The following is a 17,745-nucleotide window of genomic DNA, read 5'->3' as shown; positions in this document are numbered from 1 at the left end:
TCAGGTTAACTCCGGGAAGGAGACTGGAGGAGCATGGGGAGGGTCAGGGGAATGATGGTTTAAATAGATTTCTATATACTCCCCTGTAGCTATGAGCATGAATATGCATTTTTACAAAAATAGGTGGGCCTTGGACGACACAGAGTAGAGCATACCCAGAGACATCACTTTGGATGGAGATCCAAGGCAGGGAGCAAAGGGACACAGACCATGTGAGACTGTGCCCTTTGCCATTCTGTCCTACACTTGTTCATTTCTCCTGGGAGGTAAAACTATGAAATTATCTACCTCAGCAGCAGAACTAGGACTTTTATAAGCTTTCAACCAGCGCAACAGGGACCTCAAAGACCATGTGAAATTCCAGCTATGCAAAATTGGGAAATGAGGCCTTTGAGTGAAACATCAGCTAGATATGTTGTAATGCAAACATGTCCTTCTTTGCCTCTCTACTGTGTCCCACGTGCTGTGTAGGTTTTTTGGGTTTTTGGTTTGTTTGTTTTATTTGTGTACAGGAGCACATGATCTGTATGCAGACATGCATGTGGAGGTCAGAGGTCATCTCTGCAAAGTCAGTTCACTCCACTTTGATGTGGGTCCTAGAGATCAAACCCAACTCATGTTTGCATAGCAAACTACTTTACCTACTAAGTCAGCTTGCTCCTCCCCTGCCAAGACTATCACCAACACCCCCAGCGTGTGTGTGTGTGTGTGTGTGTGTGTGTGTGTGTGTGTCTCGCATGTGAATCCTACATAGGTCAGAGCCTCTGTAGAGTCAGTTTTCTTTTCTACTCTTATGTAGGTTAAGTTCTGGAGATTGTACTCTGATTGTCAGGTCTGTATGGGTTTTTCCCACTGAGCCATCTTGCCAATGCTAAACCAATAAATCTTTGCATAGTAGCAATCACCAAAAGCTACCATAGAAACTGAGTTTGCTAACTACATCCTACACTGGCAATCAATCATGATCACTACAGTTAATCACCAATACAGAAACATTCCATGGGGAAAAATGAGATGGAGTCCACATAGCCACCAAGATCTGAGCCAAGCAGTTCCTTTTCCAGGACATCAAAGGTACAAATATCGACATCCTATAGTTTCTATAAAAAAAAAAACTACCTGAAGAATTAAAAATTAAAATTTGTAGGTCTAACACTTTTTCTGTATTACTTAACTGAAATGAATTCTACCACTTCTCCAATCTTAACATCAAAAAATTGTTCTTCTCCAACCTGGTGACACAAGTCTATAAACCCAGCTATTCAGGAGGCTGAGACCAGAGGAACCACTGAAGGCTTACCTGGTGACACAAGTCTATAAACCCAGCTATTCAGGAGGCTGAGACCAGAGGAACCACTGAAGGCTTACCTGGTGACACAAGCCTATAAACCCAGCTATTCAGGAGGCTGAGACCAGAGGAACCACTGAAGGCTTACCTGGCTACAAAGTGAGTTCCTGGCTATCCTGAGAAACTTACTATGACCCTGTCTCAAAACAAAATATAAAAAGAGGGCTGGGGATATAGCTCAGAGATAACCCAAAAGAGACCCTAGGTTCAATTACCAGCATCACAAAAAAAGGAAAACTATAGTTCGTCTTTTCAATTTAAAATATCCTTACCTGGAAGACGAAGGGACAGTGCTGACAACATATAAGATGTAACAACCTTTCAGTTCTAAGTCATGAAAAATCCAAATAAAAGAAGTATGTTTTCTTAGGTTCAGAAATGAACTTGTGTCTTCCACAGAAATGTGCTTGAACCACTATTGGTTACACTGCCAAGTTCTATGGTCTGCAGACACTTCTACAAGGACCTCTCTCAGACCGGCCTGCCCTAAGAACAGCTCCCAGTGGCCCTTTACCTGCACAGTTCATTCCTGAAGGAGTAGCCCAGAAATAGCTAAACTAGAAACAGTGGGATTCAGTTAATCAGGGAGCCCCTTTTAGAGTTCCCTGTCTGCAACCAATAAGCAGTCGAAGTGGCAAAGCCCAAGGGAGATTTTAAAGGAACCTACACAACTGCTGTGGGGAATGGGCAACTAAGAGACAGAGCATTCCCACAGCATTTCTGTCATACTTAAGCCTGAGGCCATCATGTTCCCAAACAAAATACAAGTTCATTTGTAGTTATCATTATTTGACTTAGCCATCATTTGTAGGTATTTTTTTTCTTTCTATATAAAGAAAATGTTTAGTTCTTAGATAAATGTCTCATGTCACCACTAATACTATCCATTTACTCTGCCATAATTAACACAAACAGCCAAATTACCAGAAAGTTCAAAACATGTGAACTCAAAAACACAAAAAGTAGAATGGTGGGGCCCACAAGATGGCTCAGCATGTAAGAGTGCTTGCAACCAAGCCTGAGTACCAGTTTGATACCTGGATCCCATGCAGTGGAAGGAGGTAACTACATGAGGTCATCTCCTTCATCACTTTGCCTTATACTTGTTCGTTTCCCCTATGACTATGACGTTATCTCAGCAGCATGGCTAGAATGCGCACATGAATTCCTATTCTTCCATCCAGCTGGACCACCAGGTAAGAGTACCTGGACTGCACAACTCCAAGAACTCCAGCTCTCCAACTGGCTCTTCCATAGGCTGCTCAGTCATAGCAGCAGCGAGCTCATATGGTGGAGGGAAACAATAGATTCCCCTCCAAATTGTCCTCTGATCCCTAAATAAGGACTGTGGCACATGAGCCCCTCCCTACACACAGATAGATAGATAGATAGATAGATAGATAGATAGATAGATAGATAGATGGATGTGAAGAATACATTTTGAAAAGAAACTTGATTTTAGTAGTAGTAGTTACAGAAATGAAGAATGTTAAAGGACTGATGGTGAGTTAAGGGATTTCTTCTGGAGTAAAAAAATATTCTTGAGTCAATGCTGATGGCCACCCAACTTTGAGAACATACTAACTGTGCTTCACAATTCTTATATTAGAGTAACATCATGATCACAACAAATACGCAAGTCCAAGAAGGTTGAACACCAGAAGAAATATCAAGAAAGTAGTATTAAAAAAAGTTTTAGATGGCCCCTCCTTCAGTTTCTATCCCTCATTTTGCCTCCATATTTGCTCCCTTATTATTTTGTTGCTCCTTCTAAGAAGGACCGAATCACCCCCACTTGGTCTTCCTTCTTCATGAGCTTCATGTGGCCTGTGAGTTGAATCTTGGGCATTTCAAGGTTCTGGGCTAATATCCAATAATCAGTGAGTGTATACCATGTATGTTCTTTTGTGATTGGCTTACCTCACTCAGGATGATAATTTCTAGTTCCATCCATTTACCTAGGAAATTCTCAAATTCATTGTTAGGAGGAGCCGTCTGAAGACCATTCCACCTGAGTATCCATCCCATGTGCAGTCACCAAAGGTAGATGCTAATGTGGAAGTCAGGAAGTGCATGCTGATAAGAGCCTGATATGGATGTCTCCTCAGAGATCTGCAAGAGTCTGACATAGTCAGAGGCAGATGCTCACAACTAGCCATTGAACTGATCATGGGGTTCCCAATGGAGGAGTTAGAGTGAAGACCATTGGAGCTGAAAGGATTTGTGGCCCTATGAGGAGAGCAACAATACCAACCAACCACAGCTCCCAGGATCTAAACCACCAGCCTGGGAGCACTTAGGGAGGGACCCATGGCTTCAGCTGTATATGTAAGAGCGGAGGGCCCTGCTGGGCATAGGTGGGAGAAGAGATCCTTGGCCTCATGAAGGCTGGACGCCCCAGGGGGTGGGAATTTGAGGGTGGGGAGGTAGGAGTGGGGGGTATGTAGGGGTACATCCGCAGAGAAGAAGGAGGAGGGGTGAGGGGATAGGGGGTTCCTGGGTGGGTGGGGGATGGGGTAAGGGGACAACATATGAAATGTAAATAAAACATCCAATAAAAAAAAAAGTTTCAAATGTATCCAACACTACTACATACTTGGAAGTCTTCTGATTCTAGACATAGAAGCTAAGGAGAACCATCTCCTCACTAAAGAGACACAGGAGAAGAAAGGGAGGTTTCCCCTCTTGTGGATACAAAATGAGTTTATGTGCTTTAACTCAGTGCTAAAGGTAGGTGCGGGTAGGATGGAGTGCAGAATCCAGGGGCCTCTCTGAAGACAGACACCATTGGCCTAGAATTCCTAGTCCTCACTGAACAACTTATCAACAAAGCAATCCTACCCCAGCAAGACTGACAGGAAGCCAGGAAAGAAAAACAATGTACAAAGCCCAAGGAATGTTAAAAGTCTACAGCTATTTATTCAAGTAACAACACACTTGAACACCTCAACAAAAATGTTCAGAAATAAAACCAAGGAAATATTATTGATATACTCATAATCTACACATTAGTGAAAAAAGACACTGCCCTAGCATATAGTCTGATATAAATAAAGTTTCATTTGTTTCAACTTGTCAGGAATTTAAGATGAAATAACGCACTATTCCCTGCCGACAAAACAACAGTAAACAGGCATACCAAAATCAATGGGCGTTTCCCCAGAAGGTCAAGGAATCAACCACCAGCTTAAATTGGTTTATGTTATTAAAATGGTTAAACATGGCAGATGTCACCTAACTCCCAGATCCTTTTACATGACCATAGTTGGATTCATTCAATCCAAATTCTGAATAATAGCTTTCCCAATTTCTAAAGATACATCAACTTTGTCTCTATCTTACAATTTCTGCTTTATTTGTCTAGCTCCATCTCAAAAGAAATTTCAAGGCCATCCATCTTGACATAGTGAAAGGCAATAATCACAGCACTCAGCAGTGCTGTTAACATTTCAGAGCCACAGGGGATTACACAGGCAGATGCTGAGGAAAGTGCCTGTCTGAGAGGCCAGGGCAGTTCAGCCTGCACCGCAGCTGTGAGAGACTGAAGCTGCTAGCAGTGCAGTCAAACTTAGGAAAAACCCTGAGCACAATTCCGGCATCCGAAATAAATTAAAGTAAACAGTATTGCTCTCTCTCATCTACCCTGTTAGCAGCCTCTCCGCAGAGCTGGAGACCACACACTTGGACCACACAGCGCCAGTCCAGCTCACTCGCACGCAACATCTACAAGCTGTCACTCTGCAGATGGGGGGAACAAGGGGGTGGGGAGATCTAGAAGGATGAGGGGAAGAGAAGGGAGGGGAGCAGGAAAGGAGATGGAAGAGGTCCCTGCACAGACAGCTGGAGATTGGTGTGGGCTTCAGGGAAGTTGGAAAGAGTGGAATCCATAACCCTCCTTGAGAAAACAAGGCCCTATGCAGTCTTGACCTGGACTCCCCCACACCAATTTAGTAGCTGATGGATTAACAAAGCATCCATTTAATATCAATTAACCTCCTATCCATCACAGGTCAAAAGAGAAAATCACTACTATAAAAAACATTTCAGCCCCCACGAATAACTAGGGCCTGCCGGTCGGGTCAAGTGGCACCCAGACGTGGGGCTCAAGGTACGGACCCCTCTGGACGGACCCTCATTGAGAGGATGTGCACAGGACATCAAGATTGAGCGAGACAGAGATCGTCGCCCGCGACCTGTCATCCACGGAACCAGGTTGATGCTGCCATCAAGAAGACGGTTGAAGTTCATTACCATCAGCCGAAAATTGAAGAGGATCCAGAAGTGACTCCGCAGGAGACTGACACAGCTGCCAGCTCCCCTGCCTCCCCCTATGGGGGAGATAGACTCAAAGCAGAGTACCATGTCTTCTTAAGAATAGCAGGGAGACCATAACTCAAGCAGTGTACCATATCTTCTGAAGAACTGCAGGTAGATCATAATTCAAGGCAGTGTACCGTATAGACCATGACATGTTTCAAGGCACAGGCCAAGAAGATTTTGTACTTTTCCACCACCTGGCCCCTCTTACCCCCTCCCCTTGTAAAACATGCTATAAAAAAGCATTTCATGTTCGAAAAATAAATAAATAAATAAATTATTAAAAAAAATTTCATTAAAATAAAGCCAAGAGACCATCTTTTCTTAGAATTTATAATGTTTAACTATTTTCTTTACAGATTTGTATAAGACAGGTTATTCAGTCTCTCTTCACCATTAATGGTATACATTAAAGGATTTTTGGAACAGAGATTGGGGAGTGTGTGTATGTGTGTGTGTGTGTCTGTGTGTGTGTATGTGTGTGCACACTGGTGCGTATGTGTGCAGGTGCCCTCGCCCATTCATGTGTACGGAGAGCAGATCAATCAGGTATTTCCTCTTGCTATCTACCTTTTTGGTTTTTCACAGTCTCTCTCTCTTGCACTTCAGGTGGAGCTCACCATTCCTCTAGGCTGGCTGCTAGCTCCAGGAATCTGCCTGGAATAAGAGATGCCAGACATGGTTGATAAAGATCCAAACTCAGGTCCTTCTGTTAACAAAGCAAAGCAAGCACCTGACCCACTAAGCCAGCTTCCTGGACTTGAAATCAGACACTTAATTTCATAATTTTCCCTTATTGCATTGAGGCATAAACTTAATTTTCTGAAATATTTATTGGTACAATAAAAGAAAGTAAACTGCCTTTTAGAATTTCAGGCTAAAAGTACATTTTAAAATTACCTATGGAAATAATATTAGAAAAAAATCAGAAAATAAAATTATAACCAAGAAGGAGTTCTAAGATCAAATAAATAAATAAATAAATAACCCTCAGAGAATAATCTTTTTTCCTCAGGCCTCAATGCAAACCCATAATTAACAAAACCAAGACCAAACTCAAACCTGAATGAAACTAGAGAGCTCAAATTTTACTGTAGCGGTGCCTGCTTAAAAACAGGGCCTCAAACAATCTGCAGGAAAGCAGGCTGTGTGAATACAGCTTCCTCCCTGACCTTCCCTGGCCTCTCTTTAGAATTCACTTCCTTTTTTACCTCCAAAAATGAAAAGTAACTGAAATATGTTATCTATGGTTTTTAATGAAAATATGAGTGTTTACATCTTAGTCTGTTATGAGAAAAAAATATAGTAATTACATGACATAATTAGGAATTATGTTATAGTAAATAACATGAATGGCACATAATTTCTATTTATTTTTCTATTTTTATCTCATGTCTCTTTGTTTATAGATGAGGAAAAGACTATTACCTCCTACTATACTTGGACATGAGGGATTAGGGGAGGAGAATGTGCCAGAGATCACCAGGAAGCAACACTGACCAGAACAAAAAACACATGGGCAAAATCTGAGAAGTCCTTCAACACTCCTACATAACTCATTTATTACATAAATCCTGGATGACCCAGCTACTCTCATAAAACAGGCACAGACTCACTGAGAAGATTCACTCAGAATGCTCCTTGCTCCCCAGAACCAGCATTGCAGGTGAGCACCTTCCTACACTGCACAGCCAATGGCTGGAGTCTAAAGCTGGCTGGTCCTCAACCCACTAGATGCTGACAAACTGTCAGAATGAAAATCACACTACTTAGGGAAAGGAAAACAGAAAGGCGGCTTCACACAAAAACACACTATCACTCAAAAATATTTGCAAATTGGACACCACAATCCCTTCTTCTTAGATCCACAGGGAACAACAAAACTTAAGTCCTGGTATATCAGAAATTTTATTTTTTTTAAAAAAAAAAGTTCAGATATTACTCCTAAAAGTGAAGCCACCTTCAAGAGATTGAAGAGGTCATTAGCATATACAGCCACCAATTAGGCCATTAAGATAATTCGGGCCACAAAGAAAAAGATCACCTGGAACCTCAACAGGCTGACTCCTCATATCCTCAGAATGGTGAAGGTGCTAAAGATAAACTAGGAGTGTAAAAAGGTTTGCCCAACCAAAGCACTCATTAAGAGACTGCTGTGTCCCCAGGTATTACAGTAGACAGGAGTAACATTAAAAGATCAGGAGGCCAAGACTGACCATGGCCTTCAGGAGAGTCATGGCAGTGGGACAGCTCAACAGAAAAAGAATATCAGCAAATATTTTTTTTTTAAATATGACTGGGAAGGGAAGAAGTACAGAGAAAGATGAGTAAGATTCTGAGGTGAAGAAGGCTCTATTTCTTTCTGCAGGTGCCTTTCTTGTTGCTACCTCTAAGCATACACCAAGGAAAGAGCCGTTATGTTAGCAAGACAAGAAAGACAGTCAAAGGCAGAGTGGATGAGCTCCCTAGTCAGGTACACAGAGAGATGCATCTCTGACCCTAACTGGAAAAGAAACTGTCGTGGTACAAGGACCATGGGATTCTACTTAGACAGTTCTACTTTTCCAAAGCAGGTGGCAAGGTCCCCTACTAGAGAGTAGATGTGAATGGATGGAGGAGCAATTTGAAAAGCGTGAAACATGCTCAAATAGATTTTGCATAAAAGCCGGGCGGTGGTGGCGCACTTCTTTAATCCCAGCACTTGGGAGGCAGAGGCAGGCGGATTTCTGAGTTCAAGAGTTCGAGGCTAGCCTGGTCTACAGAGTGAGTTCCAGGACAGCAAGGGCTACACAGAGAAACCCTGTCTCGAAAAACCAAACCAAAAAAAAAAAAAAAAAAAGATTTTGCATAGAATGTGGGTGATAATCTAGAAGATTCCTCGAGGGCCCCATTTAAAGGCCCTCCTCCAGCCCTCAACAGCGTCTACTTTCCCCCCTGTACCTTCTAACTTTTGCTTCTCTTTAAGCCTCACCATCTTTTAGATAACCACACCTCCTCAAATAGTCCCTTCATTAAAGTCTCATTGAACCATGTGGCATGAATTCCGATTCCAGCAGAGCCCCTAACTTACATACACATACGTCACAGCACTCATGTGGGACTTTCATTCTGATGAAACCACAGCCAAATAATTCAGGTTGTTTGTCTCACTCAGTAAAATTATAATGAATGCAATCATGTAACTTCCAATGTCACAGAATTTCAAACTGAAAATGATCTTTAAAGAGAAGGAAGGAAGGAAGGAAAGAAGGAAGGGAGGGAGGGGGGGGGGGAGGGGGGGAGGGGGGGGGGGAGGGAGGGAGCCCAGGCTGTTCTTTTACTCAGCATCCTCCTGCATCAGTCTCCCCAGTGCGGAGAATACAGGGACACTACACACTGAGATAATCAAATTGCATATAGTCTCTGAATACTTGAAAAGGGAAGCTAAGGTTCAAAGATGCTGAGTAACACAGCTGCTGTCATGCAACTGGCTGGTGGTAGCACATGGAGAACTGAATGGTTGCTTTAATTCCTACACCCAAATAAATTTGACTTTAATATCCAAACTGAGATTAAAAAAAAAAAAGCTTATGTGTGTATTCACAGCTTCAAAATACCCAACATCTCTCCAGTTATGTGGTTTGCCCATTTGTACCATAGCATCATTCCTCTAATCAACATAACATACTGTAAAGTGTTTGATTACAATGAACAGTCCCTTCCATTCCAGCTCTATAGGCAGTCAAGGGGGTGCACTCCCCAGAGTTTATCAGTCAATACTTCCTCATACTGCTTAGTAATCAAAGTTATTTCCCACTCAAATCAATCTCAAAATAGCCGACTTTAACATAAGCCTAAAACTCAGCTACTAGATAAACATTAAAAACATACTATGTGAACTCTGCAGTATGCACTGCTAGGAACCTGGGACTGATAAAGCTAAGTACAGAAAAGCCAGGCATAGCGGTATGTGTCTTAGCACTGAGGAAGCTGTGGTATGAGGATCACTTCAGTCAAGGAGTTCAAGATCAACCTGAGCACAGAATGAGACCATCTCAGAGAAAGAAGAGTAAACCAGAAAGTATGTGAAAAGGTAACTGAAAGACAAGTTTATCCCTAACGTTTCCTATGTGGTAAGTGTTAGGTTTTCGCAAGTAGCTTGGAACAGACCACAGCAGAACAGACGGTTCCACGAGGGGGAGTTTATTCAGGACTGAGGAAAAAGAGTGAAAGGAGAGAGAGAGAGAGAGAGAGAGAGAGAGAGAGAGAGAGAGAGAGAGAAAGAGAGGTAGAGGAGTAGAGGCTGGCCACGACCACATGGAGAGAGGGGGAAGGGAAGTGGGGAGGGGCGAGGGGACAGAGAACCTGCAGGCATGGGAGAAGGGTCGCAAGAGAGAGAGGAGGGGGCAGGCAGCCCCTTTTATAGTTGGCAGGTCTACCTGCCTGTTGCCAGGTAACTGTGGAGGTGGAGTTTAGATAGAATACTAATAGTAAGATCCTGCTGTTGCTATACACTCAGAGATTCTATTCAATACCAAGTCTTTTACCAGAATGCAGATTCTTAAACTGTGGGTAGCAATCCTGTAGGTTATACAGGGTCATGTAACTGAATGTTGAGGTAGAGAAAAAAAAAAAGCGAGATGAAAGTCTTCTCAACACATGGGATAAAAAATGAATTAAAAAAAATCAAATCCATAGTGAATCAAAGGTGTTACTAGCAGTACTCAATCCAACTTTATCCCTGCCTTGGTTCTAAACTTTCTCTCTGTGCAAGTTGCCATGTCATGAATTACCGGAGAGTATTAAACCCAAACACTACAATTCAGTGTCAAATTACTCTATGTTACAAAGAGCAGTTGTTTTCATTATATGTTATGATTTGAATGGAAAATATCTCCTATAAGCTCAAACCTCCTAACACTGTTTTAGGTAGTTTTGAAAGCTTTAGGATGAAGAGCCTTGGTGAGTCACTAGGGGGCGGGGACTTGAGGTTTTAGAGCCCAGCCCCACATCCTAACTTCTATCTGCTTCCTGTTCCTGAGGTATCCCAGGGCACACACAGTCCTGCCACCCTGGAGCAGCCTCACCAGCACGGGCAATATAACTCCAATCTATAAACCAGAGCATGCCCTTCTTCCCTGAAATTGCTTAGCAGGTACTTGGTTACAGCAATGAAAAAAACTAACACACACACACACACATTATATATACATATATATATTACATATACACATATAATATACACAAACACACACACAAAATGTTCTGTTCTTAAAGAAGAAAAATGGTTTGATTACAGAAAGCAAAGACTATATACATTTCCCTACTGGCATTCCTTAGCATGTAATCATCAAATGAATGGGTCTTTGAATCGTGTTGTGTCAATTTTAATTTGAAGAACTGCTGTCTGAGTTGCTGATCTGAAGTTCTAAAAGATCACCAATGAATTTTGCTTGGGAGTAAGGACAAATTTGCAACAATTTCCAAAATGTTCCTAACGGTACTACCATTTTGTACTATGTATTTATATGTAGCAATCTTCTTAGTACTGATGATTAGAAAATTAAAATAATCAGTCAGCTCTGAAAAGCACTGGAGATGCTCAGCGTCCCGTAGTTACAAATATTAAACCAAGACTTAACTATTTATGTAAAAAGAATTGTTATCCAACTCTATGCTTTCATCTTTAATAAACGGTAAGTGTACATGTATACAAAAATTGTTTTAAAATAAAATGCTTTGTGACTTACAGTTAGTGAATGAAAACATTGTCTACCTATTTTATAAACTTACATAAAGTCATGGAAATTCTTTATAAGTTTTAAGTGTCAAAAGTTGAAGAAGCCCAATACTAGAATACAGCCTTTACAATTGTTATGAATGTAGTCTTCAAGGTATCACCTTTTGGAAGGAAATAGTTCAAAGTGTCTGTAAATTAAATAATTGACAAGGAAAAAAAAGACCACTTTCTAATGATTCCAAAAAATGTTTCCAACAATCGCAAGTTCCCCTGCTTAAAAATACTAAGTGTCTTCTGAGTCGAACAAAAGAGAACATGTAAGAGGCAAGCACACATCAGCGTCTTTCTATCACCTTTCGAACCACAAAATTTTCACATTTAGATCATTTTTGTTTTGACTTTCAGTTCCTTGACATTGGCGGAACATGTTACCAAGCCCAGGCCATCACATGCTAAGCTTGATAAACAAAATCTTACTATGCATTAATAGAGAGATAACCAGTTGCCATTAGTTTTTTAATATAAGGCATCCAAATGGCCTAATGGAGGTGTGGCTGAACACGCACTTGCGGCTGCTCCCAGAGTAGAAAAGAAACCACTCAAGCTTCCCATCCGCGTTAGCACGGAGGGCTTAAGTAGATTAAAAACAGACCCTTCATACCGGCCGCTCCTCCGGGGTCCAGCCCGGCGGCCTGCGCGGAGGCGGATGGGGAGACTCGGCCCGTGGCTCCAACACGCAGCCCCGCGCCCCAGGTCCTTCACCGCGCCTTCCAAGGTCGCCCAGCCCCGGCGGTCCCGTGCCACGGAGATCCACTCCGGGCCGGGGGCGTCCTCAATCAGGACGCGACACTCACCTGCAGCATGCAGGCGGCGTCAGGTCCCGATCAACCCGGTCCGGGTCGCAGCAGCCAGCCGTAGGGCCGCACTTCCGCACGCCGTGAGCGCCGAGCGCGTCGATCCGCCGCCTAGCCGAGCGCCGAGTCCTAGATGGACTGCCTCTCTCCAGAGGGGAAGGAGAACCAGAATAAGAGGGGAAGTTAGATGGAATGGACAGACCGGATGGAAGTGGAGTGGGAAGAAAGAAAGGGGAAAGGGGGAGGGGGAAGGAGAGAAGGGTAGAGAGGTAGAAAGGAGAAGAGGAATTGATGAGAACGGGGGGGGGGGGGGGGGAAGAAGGAGGGAAGCAGAAAGGAGTAGAGGGAGAAAGTGGAAGTGTGGAATTCAGAGAGGAAAAAAGAGGGGAGGGATAAAGAGGGTACAGTGAGTTAGGGTCACAGTAGATGTTGTCCAAGAGTCCACAGGGGTCAGGGATCAGCACCAGGTCAAGAGGCAGACCTCAGTTAAAAGACTGCATCTAGCCAGGAGTGCTTGCCTGATTAAGGGATCTCACAGGTCAGAGCATTGGGGTTCCCAGGGTCTGAGTGGCAAATTGATTTGCAAACTCACAAGACACTCATATTATAGATATGACTTCTATCTACAACCTAGAAGCCCTAAGCTTTGAATGTACTCTCCTGTGGGCTGTGCTCTGGAGATGGCCAACTAAACTGGACAATCCAGGCAACAAAAGACAGTGATCTTCAGCAGAGGACAATGGCAGAAGCATAGAATAGAGGTCTACTTGTGTCGTCATGACTGTGGAGAGAAATAACCACTAACAGCCTAACCTTTCTAGTGCCGAGACCTTTTAATACAGTTCCCTATATTGTGGTGACCGCCCCAACCATAACATTATTTTGTTACTTCATAGCTGTAATTTTGCTACTGTTATGAATGCAATGTAAATATATGTTTTCTGATGGTCTTAGACAACCCCTGTAAAAAGATCATTCCCCTGGAGGGGTTGAGAGCCACTGGCCTAAGCTATCTTTTTTTTTTTTTTTCAAATATCTTTAGGTGCTACATTATACATCCATTCAGTACATTCACTGGCGAGGGTGTTGCACAGATACTATGAATCAAGAGTTATCATATGACTTCATTTTTCTCTCCTATTTGTGAAAAGATATGTCAAAGTGTTTCCAGAACCATCCATTTGGAAGAACAAGGGAACACTATATGTGAGCAAGAGACTTGGCAGCAGGGGTCTTAAGGAAATACAGTAAGAAATCTCTAGCACTTGTGCAGCCTTTCAGAGTGAAACCAAACCCTTCTGGGCTCAGTGATGTGCCATTTGTCAGGTAAGGCTGCCCTGCCATCAAAGCCAGAATGGTGGCTCTTGAGAACTCACAGAAATTTTCCTGGATCAAAAAAATAATAATAAATATGCTCTGCTAGTGAAACAGAGGCACTCAGAAGAAGAAAGAGGCTCTTTTGTTACTATAAAGAACACTGGTACAATTTTCCTTGTTTTTCCCCCTCCTCAAGTTTCTGGTCCTAACCTTGAAGCCAACTAAGAAACACTGGTGCAGAAGTTTCCGGAAAATAAAATTGTTAAACCTAAAATTGCTATGGTAGCTGCTGAGGCAGTTACAAATCATTGTACAGGCTTATATTTTCAACACTTTCAGATTTCATTAGAACTAAAAGGAAGGATTTTGACGCAGTACTCCCTGGTCTATCCAAAATTAGTCTTCAGAAACACCAGGAGACACGCTACACTCCTTAGATAATTTATGTATCTGTTTTTCCTTACATCAATACCTTAAGTACTCAGTATGGCATGGCAAGTCGGTTTGAAAGGGGCCATACATAGTGTGCAACCTAACCCTAAACACAACTGTAAAGATGCCATCTCTGAAGGCTCCTTCTTAGCAGAAGCTAATGATTAGTCATCCTTGCTGGGACATTCTTGTCGTCTTCATTCTTATAGTATATACCACAGAGACCCAATATGACAGGGATTCAGTCCATCAGGGTGGCTGTCCATAAGACCAATAGCCATAGTCTGTCAGCAGAGTGCCGGTCTCTTCACTTACTCTCTTGTCCTACTCCTGAACTTCCTGAGAAAAGGGATTTTGTGTGCTTCACAAAATGGATGTTAGATGAAAAGCTGGGACTAAAGTGTTCGCTATGATAACAGCAGAGCTGTAGGGAGTGACCTGTTTCTAGCCATCTACTTCACAGTCTGCTAAACGGCCAAGCAAAAAAGAAAAGCAATATTTGATAAACACATTTTGACAATATAGTGTCAGCTGACATGCTTTAAGCAAATAGCACCAGCTCTGACATCCTTCATGTTTAAAGCTATAGAGAGAATTTGAAAGCCTGCAAGACTGTCACACAAGACGAGCTCTTTCAGCAATTCCTTAGCCATGGTTCTTGGTTTAGGAAACCCTTTCACTCATACTCTTTTTACCTTCGTTTTAACTATCATGTGCTCCTAGCAACTGCCTTGATATATACTTAGCAATCTTCATTTCTCATTGGCTTCAGGACTCAGTGTGAAAAGTCTTCAACATAGTCATATGTCTCTGATCAACTTTACAGTGAAATGGAGCCCTGTGGGCTTTTTATTTGCTTGAAATTTGCATATTTCAATTTGAAAATTGTAAATAAACTTGGCTCTAAAGAAGAGGCATGGTGTTACTGTTACTCCAACCATATGGCTATTACTGCCATCCAGTGCAACAGTGCAGATGTGCCGAACACCTGTGTTTACATCTGGGCGTCTCTGGTGGTAGGTTATGTCTGTAGGTGGTCCATGAGGGAGTGAAGAAATTGAGGAAAGGCTCTCTCTGCCAAAGATATATGAGAGCCACATAGCCTGGAAAAAAAGGAACTGGGTCAAAATGTGGGAAGGGCTCAGTTAGCATCCCAGGATGCTCTCTAATTCCTGCTCAGTCCCCAGAGGGCAGAAATAATCAAATGCTGTGATTATATGTGAATAGGAATTAAGATTCCTTTGGGTCCTAAATAGGGGTTTCTAACGAAATGTATGGTTTCATTTCAGTTACTTTTAGTTTTTCTTATTTTGTTGTTTTTGCTGTTATTGTTTTGAAAGAATCTCACTGTATTGCCGAGACTGGCTTGGAAATTCCCTGTCTCTACCCTCGCAAGTGCTGGAATTGCAGAGGTGTCCTCTCACATACAGCTTTTAATTTAGTTAAGATTGCTAGCTAGGAGTAGGTCTCTCTCTCTCTCTCTCTCTCTCTCTCTCTCTCTCTCTCTCTCTCTGTGTGTGTGTGTGTGTGTGTGTGTGTGTGTCTGTCTCTCTGTCTGTCTGTCTCTCTGTCTGTCTGTCTGTGTGAGTGTGTCTGTGTGTGAGAGTCTGTGTGTGTGAGTGAGAGTCTAAATGTGTGTCTATGAGTCTGTGTGTGTGTGTGTGAGAGAGAGAGAGAGAGAGAGTCTGAGTATGTGTGTGTGTGTGATATTAGATACTTTGGACTTTTTTCTTACTTTGAAACAGGTATGCCTGTTCAGCTTGAACAAAAATAAATTGACAATGTCAGTGGCCATAGGACTGACAGAAAATGGCATCATTCCCCCAGTTTATCTATGAGAATGGTAGCATATGAAGATGAAGGGCCCAGCCAGTGTTACTGGCTTCCATTTTGTAGCTCAGCTGCTAAGGTCTGTTAGCTCACTGGGACTAGAAGTATCAGCTGTGGTGTCATGCTGTGTACAAGACTTGAATCTTGCTACCCTCCTGTAGGAAGGCTTTCCCTGTGTCCAGGGTATCAGATTGCATCCAGTTTGCCAATTTGTCTTCAGATCTCATTCTTTTAAAAATTCCAATCTGACAAAAATTTTATCCTGTCAGTCCATGTCAGTCCATGATGACAAAGTTTCCTTATGCTCAGCAGGACTCCCCTAAATTATAAGGCTCAGAAGCGTGACTCTCACAGGGTCTGACCTCAGATTCTCAAGACAATGACAGGACACCAGCTCTGTTGCTCAGCACATGAGAAGCTATGTAAAAAGGAAGCTGTGCCTTACCCACTCAGGATGTCTTCATCCTCAACTCTCTATCCAGTAGATGAAGAAGCAGCCCATTGCCAGCCAGCATGTCTTTACATTTCTGGGATCCTAAAACATAAAGAATATATGCACAAATAAACGCTGGGAAGTGTTTCCATGCCACATAGACCTTCCATTTTCACCAAGTGAAACCTTTGTTGTTCCCAGCTGCACCCTTGTAACTAAGACACTTAGCCAGGTGAGTTGAGAAGTACTTCAGTTTTCACTGCTACTGAAAAGAAACACTCAAAGTGTTCAACAGCAAATTATGACAGGAAACAAAAATATCCACAGTCCTGAAAAAAATCAAGAACTAACTATTGATTAAAAGAAAAATTACATTGAAAATCCAAAACCTACTTTCTAGTTCCTACATGATGTAACCCCTGAGTCTTTGATCTTTGGAAAATTCCAATTAATCTCATTTTTAAAGTTGGTTGAATAAGAGAAAGTCTGAAGTACGTTAAGCCCTGAAATCTCACAAGTAGGTTTCGGCAACAACTCTCTGAAGGAGTTTTGGCAGACCCTCAAGACTCTCTCATCTGGCACCTCTGTCTGGCCATCTGGGCAGAATGGGGCATATGGGTGGTGTTAGTGCAGTTTTTCCAAATAATTCTGTACACCATGGTAGTGGATCATACTAATTACTCTGCTGTTCAATTGAAAGGTGGGGTTTCCCCCAGAGGCTTTGTTCTGTGACTAGGTTACCTATAACACATCCATTTTAAGCAGAACTTTAAGGCGGCTCCCTCCACCTCTTTGTTTCTATAATTCTTTGCTGCCTGGTCCTCAATCACTTCCCCACCTCCCTGTTAGCCTCCCACCCTGGAAATAATTACTGTGCTAAGGTACAATCATTGAAAGCCATTGTGCAGGCTAACCATGAAGTAAAGTAATAAAAGAAATAATATAATGATAAATATGTGAGCTGTGTTTTCAATTTTTTTATTTTTATTGCATTTTTGCTTTTTCCATTAAGTAATTCTTCCTATGCTTGACCATATGTTTTAGACCTTGGGTGTTTGGTTTATGTTTTGATGTTTTCTTTGTATTCAGTGTGCTGCATACCCATCCCACTATCAGAAATGTAGATGAATGTACGAGCATGAATGTTATGCTTCCTGCAGATAAACAATAGCTTTCCCAGACCTTATGGACACGTGAGCATTCTTATAAAGTTTAATTTAAAAACAAAGATAATTAAAATTATCCATCTGCAAAAGATATACCCTTGGTAGCTGATAAGCCTCATGGAAACTTCATTTTAGGAAAAAATAAATGTCAGTGATTGCTATTCTCTCCATCATGCCATTTTGTGTTTCAGATCTGTTTAACTCTAATTGTTACTGCTGCTAAGTGCCTCTGATTTGCAACCATGAGTTTGTTTAAAACACATTCAGAAGGAAGTTTTCTTTTCTTTTCTTTTCTTTTCTTTTCTTTTCTTTTCTTTTCTTTTCTCCTC

At 42.1% G+C, this 17,745-nt stretch overlaps 1 protein-coding gene across 2 annotated transcripts in view; it reads right to left on the bottom strand.

The window, feature by feature from the left end:
* The window catches only part of Exoc2 (exocyst complex component 2), a 164,251-nt gene extending 151,937 nt beyond the window's left edge, over positions 1–12,314 (bottom strand). The window contains exon 1 of one of the 2 annotated variants that reach the window (XM_028775674.1): positions 12,239–12,314. The gene's annotated coding sequence lies outside the window, so the exon portion shown is untranslated. Of the gene's footprint in view, positions 1–6,235; positions 6,310–12,238 lie in introns of those variants that run through there. The other variant, XM_028775675.1, reaches the window with a different exon arrangement.
* Between the last annotated feature and the right edge of the window lie 5,431 nt (positions 12,315–17,745).

Source organism: Grammomys surdaster, unplaced genomic scaffold (genome assembly GCF_004785775.1).
Source record: "Grammomys surdaster isolate TR1022 unplaced genomic scaffold, NIH_TR_1.0 258, whole genome shotgun sequence".
Classification (NCBI taxonomy): Eukaryota; Metazoa; Chordata; class Mammalia; order Rodentia; family Muridae; genus Grammomys; species Grammomys surdaster.
Note: the sequence above shows the minus strand (reverse complement) of the source record. Positions and strands in the feature narration are given on the sequence as shown.